The 15,161-nt window shown below is 57.0% G+C and overlaps 1 protein-coding gene across 3 annotated transcripts in view; it reads left to right on the top strand.

Moving 5' to 3' along the window:
• C18H16orf95 (chromosome 18 C16orf95 homolog) overlaps positions 1-15,161 on the top strand; it is a 453,505-nt gene that overhangs the window by 331,113 nt on the left and 107,231 nt on the right. For 2 of the 3 annotated variants that reach the window (XR_010837979.1, XR_010837976.1), the window contains one exon: positions 11,494-11,665. The gene's annotated coding sequence lies outside the window, so the exon portion shown is untranslated. Of the gene's footprint in view, positions 1-2,381; positions 2,463-11,493 lie in introns of those variants that run through there. The other variant, XR_010837977.1, reaches the window with a different exon arrangement.

Genomic DNA, 15,161 nt, shown 5'->3' with positions numbered 1-15,161 from the left:
CTTAACTGAGCTCCTGCCCTGTGCCGGGCACTTCTCTAGGGCCTGGAGATACGTCTGTGGACACAATACACGGACATTCCTGCCTTCCATAGGCCTGCCTACAACCTAGCAGAGGAAAGGCTCCACAAACGAGTAAACAGGTCCGTTCATTAATGTTGGGGGAGCCAGGGCTCTAACGAGCGTCCGGCGGGTGAGGAGACATGGCGGGGGCAGCGGGCAAGGTGGACAGGGAGGCTTCTCTGAGCGAGGACACTTGGCAGGGACCTGGGTGAATGGAATGGGCCAGCTGCGCTCTAAGCAGCGGCCCAGCACGTACAAAGGCCCTGTGGCAGGCAGGTCATGCGTGTTCGAGGACAAGGAGGAGACCGGTGGGCCTGGAGTGGGGACAGAAAAGCGTATGGCACTGGGTTTGTAGCTTTCCAACCTCTTCACGGGTGTGTCGAACCCTGCAGCCGCGATGAATTGTCTCTGGGGCCTCGATGTCTCCACATGGGGGGGGTGGCACTAGGAGACCCTCCTAGTCTGGCCGTGAGGCCTGAGGTCACACTGGGCGCTGTGGGGAAATGTAAGGCCACAGTTGTGTGCCCGTGGGGATTAGGGGCTCATTCTTCACGGAGCTCTGCGGTGACAGTCGTGGGCCAGGGGCGGGAGCTGCAGCCAACGTCCCATCCATGGCTTGCAGCCTGTCTCCGCCGTGGGGACCCCCGGGATGGAAATGAGGGCATTCCAGGGGGTGGTCCGTGTGCTCATGCAAGGATGGAGGGAACCACATGGTGGACGAGACCGCTCTCCCGCCGGCCCCTCGGCTGCGTCCCAAGTAGGAGGCAGGAACCCTTGACAGGAAAACCTGAAAGATGGGTCCCCACGGGGCCATCCCGATAATCTGCTGGGGGCCTCTAAGCCCCAGAAAAGGCCACAGCCCTAATACGGGCCTCACCCTGCGGGTCCCAGGGGCTCTGTCAATCAGGGCAGAGGCAGGGGCACAGGGACGGGTCAGGCTGGCTTGAAAGAAAGCCCTGTATTGTTTTTGAAGAGCAGCCCATTTGCATCCTGGGTTTTACCGGCTGTGTGGCCACCCGGCCAATTTAGCATTTGCTGGGAGCTGGGGAGGACAGGAGGGAGGGGCAGCCCTCCTGGCCTCAGGTAGCCTGTGTCCGTGCCCGGGGGTGTGGGCAAGTTCCTCCTGTGCTCTCAGTTGTCAGGACTTAATGAGAAGCCCCAAAAGGATTTAGAGATTTCCCTTTCCCAAGGACAGGAAATAAATGGGAAAGTTCTAGGGAATTAGGGGAAAACCCATTGCAGGGAGAGACAGCAGCCTTTGTTGTCTGCTTGTGTGAGGGTGTGAGGGGGTGAGGGTGTGAGGGTGAGGGTGTGTGTGTGTGATGGTGTGAGTGAGGGTGTGTGAGGGTGTGAGAGTGTGAGGGTGTGTGTATGAGTATGAATTTGTGTGAGGGTGTGAGGGTATGTGAGTGTGGGGGGTGCATGTGTGAATGTGTGAGGGTGTGTGAGGGTGTGAGTGTAAATGTGTGTGAGGGTGTGTGTGTATGACGGTGTGAGTGAGGGTGTGTTTGAGGATGTGTGTGTATGACGGTGTGAGTGAGGGTGTGTGAGGGTGTGAAGGTGTGAGGGTGTGTGAGTATGAATTTGTGTGATGGTGTGAGGGTGTGTGTGAATGTGTGTGAGGGTGTGAGGGTGTATGAGTGTGAATTTGTGTGAGGGTATGTGAGTGTGTGTGTGATGGTGTGAGTGAGGATGTGTGAATGTGTGTGAGTGTGTGTGAGTGTGTGAGGGTGTGAGAGTATGAATTTGTGTGAGGGTGTGTGTGTGTGAGGGTGTGAGTGTGTGAGGGTGAGAGTGTGAGGGTGTGTGTGTGAGTATGAATGTATGTGAGGGTGTGTGAGGGGGTCTGTGTGAGGGTGTGTGTGTGAGGGTGTTTGAGGGTGTGAGTGTGTGAATGTGTGTGATGGGGTGTGTGAGGGTGTGAGTGTGTGTGAGGGTGAGGCCTCACCTCCAGGATTCGCTTGCTGGCCTTGAGGCCATGCCACCCTGAGAAGGTTAATTCTGGGGAGTGTTCAGAACCTCCCTCCTGACCACGATTCATTACTTGAAGCTCTCGGCTTTGCATAAACAGTTTGTCTCTCGTCAGGTGTTTGGATGGGAGAGTAAAAGCAGTGTGAGCGAGTGTTAACGCCAATTAAACCGTAAGGATATAAGGAATAAAGAGATCCTCGTGCACCGCAGATACCCTCACCCATTCCTTCCACGTGACCCGCAGTCTGCGAGGGGGAGGGGGAGGGGCGGGGGAGGAGGAGGAGGAAGGCTCGGCGGCTCGAGTGTGCACCAGCCGGGGCTCAGCGTGAACCCGCCTCTCTGTGCTGCAGGGCGTCTTGCAGACCAGAACAGACTCGCTGGGGACGGGCGGGCTTGGTGTCTGCCCGCACGCAGCCATTCATTGATTCACTGCCGTAAAGAGAGGTCGTGCGAGCCGCGACGCGGAGATAGAAGGCGTTTCGGAGCAGTAAGGCCTTCGAGTGAAACAGGACGGTGAGTCCCTCTCGCTGTTAGGATGGCGCCCGCTCCCCGCTCAGCGGTTCCTCCAGGGCGGTTCCCCCAGTCGCGGCCGTGACGGGGTGCCTCCTGCCCCTGCTCGTCCCAGGTCCCGTGCTTCGTCTCTGTCGCTCAGCAGTCTCTCTTGGAATTCCCGCTGCTGCCACACGAGCAGAGCCTCGTTCTTTTTAACCAGCTGCATAGTACTCCGTGTTTGGACTCCCACAAGCACGGAGCCCTGTCTCCTGGTACTGGACGTTTGGGTTGTTTCCAACCTTTGGTTATTACAGACAGTGCTGGCGCAATATCTTTATCTCTTTGTACAGATGCTCGAGTAGATCCATTAGGTAAATCCCTAGAAGTGGAGTTTACTGGTAGAGTCTTGTGTTTTTAAATGTTTGATTAAAACTGTCTAAGTCTTTTTCAAAGAAGCAAACTAAATTCACGCCCCGTGGCGGTAGCCCATGGGGGTGTGTGGCTCAGATCTCCCTGCCAGAGAGACCCCGCCACAGCGAGTGAGGGCAGCTGGCAGCCTCCAGCGGTGGGTGACGACTTTCTGGCCGAGGCTGCGTGCCTTCTGGGCAGCCGCTGGCCAAGCATGGGCACAAGGCCCCGCCATTTCCGCCAGCAGGGACACCCTCCAGGGGCCTCATCCCTCAGGGCTCCCCATCGGCCCGGCGGAGACTTTCCCGGAGCTGCACGGCAGGCCGAGGCCTGGGCTTACCCCATGCGCCTTGCGTCCACGGGTCCAGGCTCTCCCACCTCCTCGGGCCCACTGTCCCCGGCCCATCACGTGGGCTCCACCCCGGCACAGCCCGCCCGCCCCACTCCGTCCCGGCCGCTGCTTCCCTGGGGCCCCGCACGGACGCATCTCAACACGCAAGCTTGCAGTCAGGGAGCAGGGGCCACGACTGAAGCTTTCAACCCCCAATCTTGTCCAAATCTCTCGTTTCATAACCAGAGGACTGAGGCCCAGAGAGGCTAAGTGACTTGCCCAAGCTCACGTAGTCAGTGATCTGTGACCTTGGGACACCAGCTCTCTGCCGAGTTTGAGCCAGGAGCAGACACACGTGGCCTGTGCCACCTTTTCTACTTTTCCAGATTCTCTCAAACTTCCCTTAAAAGAGACGGGGAGCTACGTGCCAGTCCTCGGACGGCCCGACTACTGCTGTCCTCAGGGTGCCATTCCTGTCTCAACTACAGGAGGGCCGAGGGCCGAGCAAGGGGACTCGGAACGTCCCGTGCTGTGGGGTCACTGGGCGCCGGGCTCCCCAGCTGTGGTCACGGCTGACAGTTGGCGAAGATCCTTGGGTTTGGGCGGCAGACCAGAGGCGCAGGAGAGGGAGAGGCGGGAGGAGACGGCACTGCCGCGGGCTCCCAGCGGCACCTGCGGGGCCTCGTGAGTCAGGGAGCCTGGGATTCTGTCTACACACGAGCGCGTCGGAGTGCGGGGCGCTTACCACGTGCCGAAGGGACCTCATCGGCCATCTCTCCGGGCTTCTCGCCCGCCCAGCCAGGGCTGACCGACTTCCACGACCGCCTCGCATCGGAGGCCGGAGGGCAGCCTCGGGCCCAGCCGCAGCCCGGGCAGGGCTTGCCCAGCGTGGACCCAGGCGGGGTTCGGGGGGCCTGCCTGGTTAGGCCTGCAGCCAGGACGGGATGGCTCTGGCCCTGCGCTGAGGGGGAGCCGTAGAGGAGAAAGGGGGATGGGGCCACACATGCCTCTGTGCCCCTGAGGGCAGGGGCCCGCGCTGACTCGTCTCTCGTCCACCTGAGTCCCTAGGCTTAACGCGCGGGACCTCCTGCTCATTCGACGCTTGTCCACTGAGTGAACAAAGGAGATAGAGGCAGGGCGGAGCGAGGGGGGGGAGTGAAATCCCTCCCGCCCTCGGCCTTGCTCTCGGGGGTCTTTGGCATCGTTTTCAATCCTGCCGACCTCAACCTTGTGCCCAGCTCTGGGCCCCGCCCGCCTGGCTGGGCAAGCGCTGGCTGAGCCCCTGCTGGGTGGACGTGGCCGTGGGCAGCGGCAGACCTTCCGTGGAGGTCAGCACCCAGTGGGGGCCCCGTGGACACCCCAGTGGAGGGCAGAGGCCTCAGCGTCTGTGCTGGCCCTTTTCTGGCACTGGCGTGGAGGTGGACACGTCCAGCTCCTGTCCTCCACTGGACAGACGCCGTCCCCACCCCAAAGTGCGTGTGCAGGGAGCTGAGGAGGACACGCGCGGGTGAACGTGCGTGTGTGTGCAGGGCTGTGAGCAGGTGCAGGAGCTCGGGTTTGCTGAGGGCCGTCAGCCGCGCGGGCCCTCAGGCGAGGCCAGCAGCTCTCTGCCGTTCCTGGCACCCCGGGTCTTGCCAGGGGACGGTGAGCGACCTTTTGTCTCGGGGCCTCTACCTGGGAGTGACAGCGAGGGGGCGGGGGGCCTGGCACCGTGTGTAGCGGGGCTGACCTCCTTCTCCGTGAAGTGAGTTCTGACGTCAGCTTGCCAGCCCCCAGCCGAGAACAGCACAGAAGGAAGAGTCCTTGAAAGGGCGGTTCGGTCATCTGTGGATAATGCTGCCTCCACGTCGAAGCGGCGGGCTCGCACAGGGGCTTGTCACGCTCAGCTGAGCTCACGCGGGAACGGTGACTCACACTCACCCACCTTTGCCTTTGCCGGTGGGTCGCCCAGGCTCCAGGTGCAGTGCGTGCCACCGGCCCATTTGCAGCGGTGGCCCAGCAGGCCGCTGGGGCTGGGGCAGGTGGTCTGTGAGAAGGCTGTGAGGGAGATCACCCCCTCTCAGCCAGAGGGCATCGCCTGGTTTGGAGTGAGAGGAAGTGATGCTGGGAAATTGGCGCCGGTGTTAAAACTACCCCTTGCGTTGGCTGTCAGATCTACTTGGGTTTTGCAAGGACCACTCCTGCTGCTGGGCTGAGATAGAGGAAGGGGGAGCAGGGGGACGGGTGGGGTGGGGGGAGGCCAGCGCCGTGCTCCCGGTAGACCCAGGCCAGCGGCGACCGTGGCCCGGGCTAAGGGTCGGCGCGGCTTTGCACGTGGAGGGAGTGCTCTGCCCCGTGCCAGCCTGCCCAAGCGCCGGACAGGTGGGTGGGTGGATTCCAGGGGGCACAGCTGGAGGGAGGTCAGGGGAGAGGGCTGAGCTCTGTTTGGAAACAGCACAGAGGTGCTCGGTGGAACTCTGAGAGTCGAAGAAGAGGCCTGGTCCAGCGGTGGAGTAGGAAGAGGGCCGGCCCAGGCCCTGGGGAGCCCTGCTATTTCAGGGTCAGGCATGGAAGCGTCAGCCCAGGAGGGAAGCTGGATGGGTGGGAAGGAACCAGGGGAGCGCGGGGGCCGAGCAGGACCACCCTTGCTCTGAGACCATCTGTGGGTCACGGGATCCATTCTCTTCCCGGATGAAGCCCCGTGGGGATAGGGAGGGTTCATCTTATCCACCGTTATGTCCCCAGAGCGTAAGAGCGTATGAGAGGTGGCAGCAGGCATCTGCTGAGCAAATACCATTGGCCGACACGGCTAAGGAGGCGGTCACGTCCTGCGAGGCCCTGGGCCGCTTGGTGTGCTACGGGGCCTTCAAGAGGCTGAGCCGCTCCACCTGCACCCTGGCGACTCAGCCGCCCCACCGCCCTCCATGCGTCTCGGCGGAAACAGAAGGAAAGAAGTTCCAGGCTTTGCCGGCTGGTCACAGCACCCCTCCGTCTCCTGTGGACGTGGCTCCGTGGCCGCCTCCCCAGGACCCTCCACAGCAGGGAGGCCCCACCTCTGCTTTGCACGTGCTCTCCCCTTTTTTGAAACCTGCTTTTCTCTTGTCATCAGAGAGACACAGTTGGCGTTTCTGTGTCAGCGCAGATAGAGCCTGCCCTTAGACCCCGTCCCAACGCTGGAGTCACGGGCCGGGCTCAATTAAAAAAGCAAAACGTGTCTGGCCCGATAGCTGACTGCATGTGCAGTGGAAAAAGCGAAAAATAAACACTGAGAATTGATGACATCCGTACCATCTGCGGGCACGGTGCCCAGACAGGGCAAGAGTGAGGGAAGGGTCCACGCCCGTGCCCTGCACACAGGGCACCGGTGGGTCCCTGCAGCGGCCAGGAGCAGGTTCCACCGGAAGCTGTGGTCTCTACTGGAGAAACTGCCCTCCCTGGGCACCGTGGACCTCGGTGCCCAGGGCACACGACCTGTCACCCAAGCCTCCAAGTTCTCAAAGAACGCCCACCACCTGCTTCTGTCTGCTCGTCTGAGAAGCGGCCCAGGGGGCAGCATCTCCCCGTTTCATTTTTATCTTCGGGTTTTTTTCTTGCTCAGATGCTCTGCGGGATGAGTTTTGGAACTGGCTTTGGTCTGCACGATAAGAAGTCACTGCAGTACTGATGGGGTTTGGTCACCTGGTGATCGGCGAGGGTTTTGCCCTAGCTTCGTGGAGGAGGAAAGGGAGCACTGGGGAACCAGGCAGCAGCCCTTCCGCCCCCGGACTGTGGCCGCGGCTCCGGCTGGGCGGGTCGCTGCCTCCCTCCCGGCTGCCCCGTGACTAACCCTCCTGCCACGTCTTCGATGACTCTTGATGAATATTTGCTTGGCATCGACTTCGAATTGACACCCTCCTCTCTCATTTTTTACTCAACTTCATCATAAACAGTACAATTATTAGTGTGGGTTATGTCATTTTTTTCCTTAAAATACATTATTATAAGTACAAACCAGTTAATACGTCTCAGATGCGTCACCCACGCACCATGAAAGCGCCTCGAGGGCCACCGGGGAAGCATGCGGGTCTGGGAGCTGCTGGGCCAGCCGGCAGAGGGCTGGAGGCTGGGCTCCCTGGGCTGTGAGGTGACCCGCTCCTCTTCCACCTCCCCCAGGGACTGTCAGACCTCTACCTGGAATGCGGATCGCCTGAGTGTGCTCAGCAGTTTACGGACATACGACATGTACGCAGAAGAGAACCCAGGCCCCGACGCGTGCCCCCAGCCCCGCGTGTGTCTCCGCGTGTGAGCTCCACGAGGGCAGGGGTCTGGGTCTGTCTTTCTCCCTGCTGTGTCCCCAGCACCTAGGACAGGGCCTGGCGCGCCCCGGGTCCTCGGTGCGTATCAGTGGAATGCACGTGTGCGTGGGTGAGAGAAGGAGCCGGAGGCTCTCCCCACAGTCTGTTGCTCGCCAGCCCCCAGGCCACACTGGGCTACCGGGCGGTGTGGTCGTGTCAGCCCTGCTCGGGGCATCCTCGTGACTCTCCGGTTTTCACAGCGCTCTGGGACCGCGCCCCCCACGCTCCGCTCCGCCGCACTCAGAGTCGCGCCTTGAAGCCCCAGCCCCAGCGTGGCAGGGCTCGCAGGTGTCATTCCCAGGTGGTCAGGTTTAGGTGAAGTTAAGAGGTCGAGGCCCTCGTGAGGGGATCAGTGCCCTCGTGAGAAGAGGAGGAGGACGCACGGAGAAGGCCGTCGTCTGTACAGCAGGGAGGGAGATCTGACCAGGACCCAAATCCGCCGGCACCTTGATCTCATGCTTCCGGCCTCCGGCGCCGTGAGAAGCGCGTCTGTGGTTTTGGCCCCCCAGCCTGCGGTACTTTGTCACGGCAGCCTGAGCCAAGACCACGACCTCAGGGTGGTCTTCGAGGTCCCAGCTCCTTGCACCTGTGAGGCGCACCTGCGCCCCCTCCTCTCTTCCTGCTGGGCCGGCCGCGTTTCCACAAGCTGCTCCTCTGCAGGGACGCCCCCCCCCCCCGCCGTTTATCGCCTGGCCGGCTCCTCTGGGGCTCAGTCTCCCCCTCACGGCCCGGGGGCGCCCCTGCTGACCGCCGTCTCCGCCCGCTACCTTCCCCCGCACCCCAGAGCCCCGTGGGGTTGCCCCTTTGTATCAGCGGGACGGGCGAGTGACAACCCCAGAACCTGGGTGACGTCACGCCATGAAGGTCTCCTTCTCACTTGGGGTCCACGTTCAAAGAAATTCCCTGGGGCCTTGTTCCCCATCACCAGTTAGGGACCCGGGTGGATGGAGGCTCCACTCTGGGCACAGCCAGGAGGAGAGAGGGTGTCGCGAACTCAGTCCTCCCCTAACTGCCTCTGACCCAAAGTGCTGGGGTCACTGCTCACAGTCCATTGGTCAGACCTAGTCGCCTGGCCCCAGCCTCCCTGGGAGGGGGAGAGAAGAAAAGGAGAATACACGGAGTGGTCTCTGCCGTCACCCGTCACAGAATGCTCCTGTTGAATTTCCGCTCATTCCGTGGCCCAGACTGCGGCTCCTCTGGTCCCTGGATTTCAGGTTGCTCCCGGTTTTACCCTGGGCACGTAACACGGGGCCCCCCCGAGCGACCGTGAAGGTTTGCGCAGGATCCGCCTGGAGCACAAGGCCAGTCAGGACCCCCGGCCCGCGGCTCCCAGCGGACGCCTGAGTCCCCGGGAGGTGCCCTGCTTTCTCAAATGCTCTGCGCTGTGTGCCGACTGCAACGGGTCGTTTCTCCGCCCGCCTGCCCTGCGCCTCCACGTCACTGGACAGCGTCGAGGACCTGTGGAAGATCCTAAACACACTCCGTCTGTCTTGTCTGTTTTCCATGTTGTGTTTGTGCTGTTGTTTGTACAATAAACAAGGTAAAAGCAATGAGATAAACAGCGTGAGGTTTAAAGGGTTTTTAACGAATGAACGATACCTAACTGTTCTGAGATCGTGAATCCTTAGTTTACATTGATAGTTGGAAAACACAGCATTTGGACGGCAGCCAGTTTTCCAGGGTGAATAAACACCTCGAGAGGGACAAATATTTTTCACAGACCATCAGTGAAACGGAGGCTCAAATATTTAAAAGTAAATACATAAAAAGGGAAGAAATAAAGAAAAGAAAAGGAAAGGTGACCCTGCTGACCTTCAGTTTCCAAATGAGCTAAAAAACAAGTTTCTATAGTTATGTTTACTGCTTCCAAAGGGACAAAACCTTCTATTTTAACTCCTCTGTGCCACTACGCCCAGAGTGAGTTTTTCTAAAATGTCACTCTTGAGATTGGACAAGGGACTTCACTCTTCAGCCTCAGTTTCCTCACCCATGAAATGGAGATAATTATAATTCCTCATTCACCGGGTAATCATGAGAACTAAAGAGGTTAATGTACACAAAGGGCTTAGACCAGGGCCCGGCCCCTGTGAGTTCCATGTACCTGTTAGTCTAGTCGTCACCGTCGTCGTCTCCATCACCGTTATCACCACCTTATCAATCATCATCACCACCATCGTCATCACCATCATCACCATCACTATCACCACTGACATTATCATCACCATCGCCAGTATCACCATCTTATCATTATCATCACCAGTCTCATTACCACCACCACCATCATCATCACCATCACTATCACCATCGCCAGTATCACCGTCGTCATCATTATCACCATCACTATCACCATTGACATTATTAACACCATCGCCAGTATCACCGTCTTATCATTATCATCACCATCATCGTCACCATCATTATCATCACTATCACCACTGACATTATCATCGCCATCGCCAGCATCACTGTCTTATCATTATCATCACCAGTCTCATTACCACCACCACCATCGTCATCACCATCGTCACCATCATCGTCATTATCACCATCACTATCACCATCGCCAGTATCACCGTCGTCATCATCACCACCGTCGTCATCATTATCACCATCACTATCACCATTGACATTATTATCACCATCGCCAGTATCACCGTCTTATCATCATCACCGTCGTCATCATCACCATCACTATCACCACTGACATTATCATCACCATCGCCAGTATCACTGTCTTATCATTATCATCACCAGTCTCATTACCACCACCACCATCGTCATCACCATCGTCACCAGTCTCACCACCACCGTCATCATCACGATCAACAGTTACAAACCGCATTTGCTGGAGACAATGAAAGTAGCTATCAGGGGCCCATCCTCTGGTTAATATCAGACAGTGACCACCCAGTGAGATGTAAGCTTGACTGTTGAGCATAGACCTAAAATATGAGTATATTGCTCTTTTCCTGGCTTTCACCCCAATGAGGCACAGCCATGCACGTCCACCCACTCGCTACACCCACACACTCGACTCCTTTCTGAAAATTCTCTGCACTACTTCTGCTCTGCTGTGAGGACGGTGACGTAAGGCGGCTGCTAGGCTGGGCGGTTCTCAAGAATCCCCACAGCAGCACAGCGCTTCTTCTCGATCCACCATTGCCAGGGTTGCAGAGGCACGTGCTCCAACACGTCAACAGTGGTCGCCCCCAGGAGCAGCATTAGAAATAGGGCGCCCGCGGGTCGCGGGTTTGTGCCTGGTTTCCCCCTGGTGTCATGAGTCATACTTCTCCAATTGTGACATATACGATCACAACAATTTTAGCGATTTCTACTCTTCTTTTTGCTCATCTCTGTTTTCTAAGCTTTCAACAGGAAACTTCTGTAGTAAAGAGGAAACCAGTACAAGTGACAAAGCACCAGCTCAGGTGCCTCCTTCCCCAGAGAGGGTTCCCTGCTCCCCCAGCATGAACCATGCCAGGCAGAATCTTCTCCAGCCTCTTCGTGGCCGGCTGCCGTTAAAACTTGGCTACCGAGCAGGAAGCTGGACCGCCCCACCCCCAGCTACTTGTGTCATGATGGTCCGACTAGTGATGGTGAGAAATTGAATCACTCCTATGGGAGACATAACACGCAGAGGCCTTCTCCCAGGACGCGGTCCCACTTGCTGGGGAGTGCGAGGCAAGGCCTGCACAGGAGCACTTGGGCTGGCTCCGTCTGCTTGGTGCTTCTATCCGGGGACATCTCTCCGAGTGGGAGCGGAAAGAAATGAGCCCAGGAACCACGTCCAGGAATGGATCGCTGCGTCTGCAACTTTATACTCATTAGACTTTTAATAAACTCCTGCGTGTTTTTATAGGGATTTTTTTCCACCACCTTTGAACCACCTTAAAACAATAAAGTGCCCTCTTCACACAGGTTGGCCCAGTGGGAAGTCTGACCTTACTTCGATTCTCCTGCCGAGAGTGACGACGCAGCCTCAAGCGCCAGGGATGCCGTGATCGCGTGAGACACGGAGTTCAGCCTCTGCGGTGACCCCTGGAAGAGGAAGCAACTGGACGTTTCCTCTGCACATTGTCTTGTGCAAAGATACAAGTAAGGGATATTCGTATTGGTTTGTTCTTTCTTCTTGGAATGCCAGAAAAACGTGCTAAGTTTAAGGGAAAATGGAGGGAAAAACCTGCATTATTAAGTTTTAATGGATAATCATGGTCAAACCAAAGACCTGTGTCTGCCCTGTGGCCACGAGCGTCCTCACACCGAAAGGCCTGAGCACGCTTTGGGGGCACCGATTTCAGATAAGCCAGCTCGCGTGCTTGACCCCCGAGGGCGCTCCCTGTTGCCTGAGCAGTGGCTCCCGACGTGGTGCACCTCGGCATCACCTGTGCACTCGCCGTTCCCTGGAATGCTCTTCCCGTCTCTTCCCCAAGCTTTGGCTTCGAGAATTTCTAGAGACGAGGATCGTCCTAATCGTCCTGTGTGGGGCTCGGCTCACCACCTGTTTTTCCTGCTCGTTTACTTGTTGACTTTCTGTTTTTGCCCACCTGGAGGGTAAACTCCACGAGGGCAGGGACTCACCATTGTAGTTTCGTTTCTGAATGAATGAATGAATGAATGATAGAGTATGACATAAAATGCTCCTGTTCTTAAAGGCACAGTGCGTGCTCTGTGCGTCGCAGGAGACCAGGCTGGGTGGTCTCCAAGTCCCCTTCTGTTGTTTTGATCGCAACGGTCAGGTCCAAGTCTCATTTAAAACCCCCTTCCTCTCCTCCTGAATCGAATCCACAGTACCGGACTCAAATCCGCTTCCCTCAGAAAACCTGTCCTAGGCCTCTCCCTGTGCCCTGTGTGTGATCCTGCACCCGGCGAGCGAGCACACACTGGGCGCCAGCTGCATGCCTGCGCCGCCCTCGGCGGGAGGTGCAGCCGTGCACAGCTTTGTCTCAGACACGCTGGCTGGCCCCCGTGGAGCAGAGCACAGATGCAGGAACGAGGGGCTCACGGCGCTTGGTGGGTTTTAGGGATCTTCCGTCCCATCGCTGCCTCCTGTTCTAGACTGAGTGAGGCTCTTCTGAGTGGTACCCAGAGCATCCTGGCACTCTTTTTCCCAAGCCATTGCTTTGTGCTTAAGACACTGTCCTTCATCCCAACTGGAGCCCTACAGAGCTGCTCCCAGGCCAGAAAGCTACCGCGTGGGGCTTTCTCTGCTTCAGATGAAGGTCCCGCTGCCTGAACAGGCCACAGTCCCATCCAGCGCAAGGGGAAGGAAGACAGTTGAGACACAGCTGCCTTCAGAGGGGCTGACAAGCGGGCGGGAGGTAGATGTTTTGCAGGGAAGGGCCGGATAACAAAACGAGGGAGGAAACATCCCTGTTGTTCATTTCTTCTTAGATCCGTAGTCCCTTTAACCAAGGGTGCTGAGGGGGAGTGCTTGGATAGAAATATTAGATGCTCTGAAATCAATGCCTGATACCCTGCCAGAGAGACCCAGCTTCTGACCATCACGCACACTCACACCCACACACGTACACACTCACACACACCTTTACAAGCTCTCACACACTCACACACGTACCCCTACACTCATTCATACACGTATACAGACTCTTACACACACACACACACACACACACGCACGCACACCCTGCAAGAGATATTATCGACCTGGGTCACCCCCCATCTTTTTTCAATCTAAAAAATCTGCATTTACCAAAATAAGTAAAACATGTGAGGTATGGGCTCCACCTTGTTGAAGGACTGGGCTTTATTGGTCAACGGGTAAATCAAAACACATGGAAAAGTGCTACATTTAGGAACACACTGCGACTGTCTTACCCCCTCGTTTTCCTGGTTCATCTCTAATCGGAACCAGCTGGCAATAAAGAAGCGAGTTCATGGGAACCCACCCTGTGTTGAAAGCGGGGCCGGGTGGATGTGGAGGCCAGTGAGCGTGATGAAAACAGCTGTAATTGCCTCTCACGAGGTCAGGCTCTGGGTAGAACTCGGGGACAGAGGTGACAGTACAGCTGGTGCATAAAATGCCACACTCCCGGTTACCTACAACTGTGTACAGAGGAGCCAGAGAGAAAGGCGCCATTTATGAGGCTCCCCCCAGCGTGTGCTCCCGCTGACCTGACTCCGGCGTGCTCCAGAATCTCACAGTTACTCTGGGATGCCTGTTGACATTAATCACCAAAATGGTAATGATGGCACTCGTGATGGTGGTGACGATGGCGGTGACGATGACGGTGACGATGGCGGTGACGGCGGTGACGGCGGTGCTGTCGAAGAGGGTGACGGTGGTGGCGGCGGCAGCGGTCAGAAACTTCAGACAGGCTCCACAAGGCGTGTGGAGCATCTCCACATCAAAGCGCTGCAGTGTGGGCCTTGTAACCTTGACAACACTAATTGAACGGCTTTCCATTTTCCTTGTGTTTTATCTGTTTTAAACACGTTTTCCCCCAAACGAGGAAACTGGCATCTGAATTCTAGAAAGGGAACATACACACGTGCCACCCCAGTTCCCCTTCCTGTCACTAATCAGCTCAGTGGCTCCACCCTTTGGAAAATTGTGATGCGTTAGGAGGGTCTGTGGGATATTTTTAGCACCTGACACCATCCCATTTCTTCCTCTCCCTGCAGTGTTGCGTGATGTGTACCTTGTTTAACCCCCATGCTTTAATTTTATAGACAGATTTTTGTATAAGTCTGCTAGTATGTTGAGATCTGCAGAGGGTTCAGCGTCAGCGTGGGGACTGTCCGTCTAGACCTGGGCCAGGGCGCACTGTACACACAAGCTGCCCTTTCTGCTGGGCCCAGGGCAGGCCGTAGTGACACTCTCACACAGAAACTGAAGCTAGCGTCTCATTGCTTCTCGGCACAGGATGCCTGGGATTCAGTACCAATTGCTGGAAGTTGGCGAGATGAAATTGATCTATCATCCCTGGAGATGTTGTAATAAAAATAACACCAGGTCTTTTCATTTCACACTTAATCCCTTGGCTTCCACTGGCCCCGTAGTGAAAGTAAGAGGTTGAGCAGGGTGCGCTGCATCTCTCAATCATGAACATAGAAAGATTTAACCATTTTGGTGGTCAACACTGTACCCTGCTCGTTAAATCCATTTAGGAGAACTACTGTTTGGAATCATACAATCGATTAACCTCTTGGCTGTAAAGAGGGTGAAGTCCTAGGCACGGATGGGCCTTGAGACCCCGTGTCTGCCCTGCTGCCAGCTCCCAGCCGAGGAAAACACTGTCCCCAGAGCACTACCCCCCCCCCCTGGCATTGGCTACACACCACTTTGCAGTTGGAATGTAAGCTTCGTGAGGGCAGAGACTTAATCTGCCTCATTCCCTGCCACCCTTCCTTGCCTGGGACAGTGCCTGGTGTGTAGAAGATACTCAGTATATTTATAGAGTCAGTGAATGAACGAATGGGACCTTCCAGATTTCTGAGTCCTGGATAGAAGGGTGGGATTCTCTCCGGGAACTCGTTCCCCAGCACCGCCCCCCCGGCCGACTCCCTGCATGTGGAGAGAACAGCCAGGCGGGGAAGCGCCAGCTTGTATTTCCAATAAGAAATAT

Source organism: Kogia breviceps, chromosome 18, assembly GCF_026419965.1.
Source record: "Kogia breviceps isolate mKogBre1 chromosome 18, mKogBre1 haplotype 1, whole genome shotgun sequence".
Lineage (NCBI taxonomy): Eukaryota > Metazoa > Chordata > Mammalia > Artiodactyla > Physeteridae > Kogia > Kogia breviceps.
Note: the sequence above shows the minus strand (reverse complement) of the source record. Positions and strands in the feature narration are given on the sequence as shown.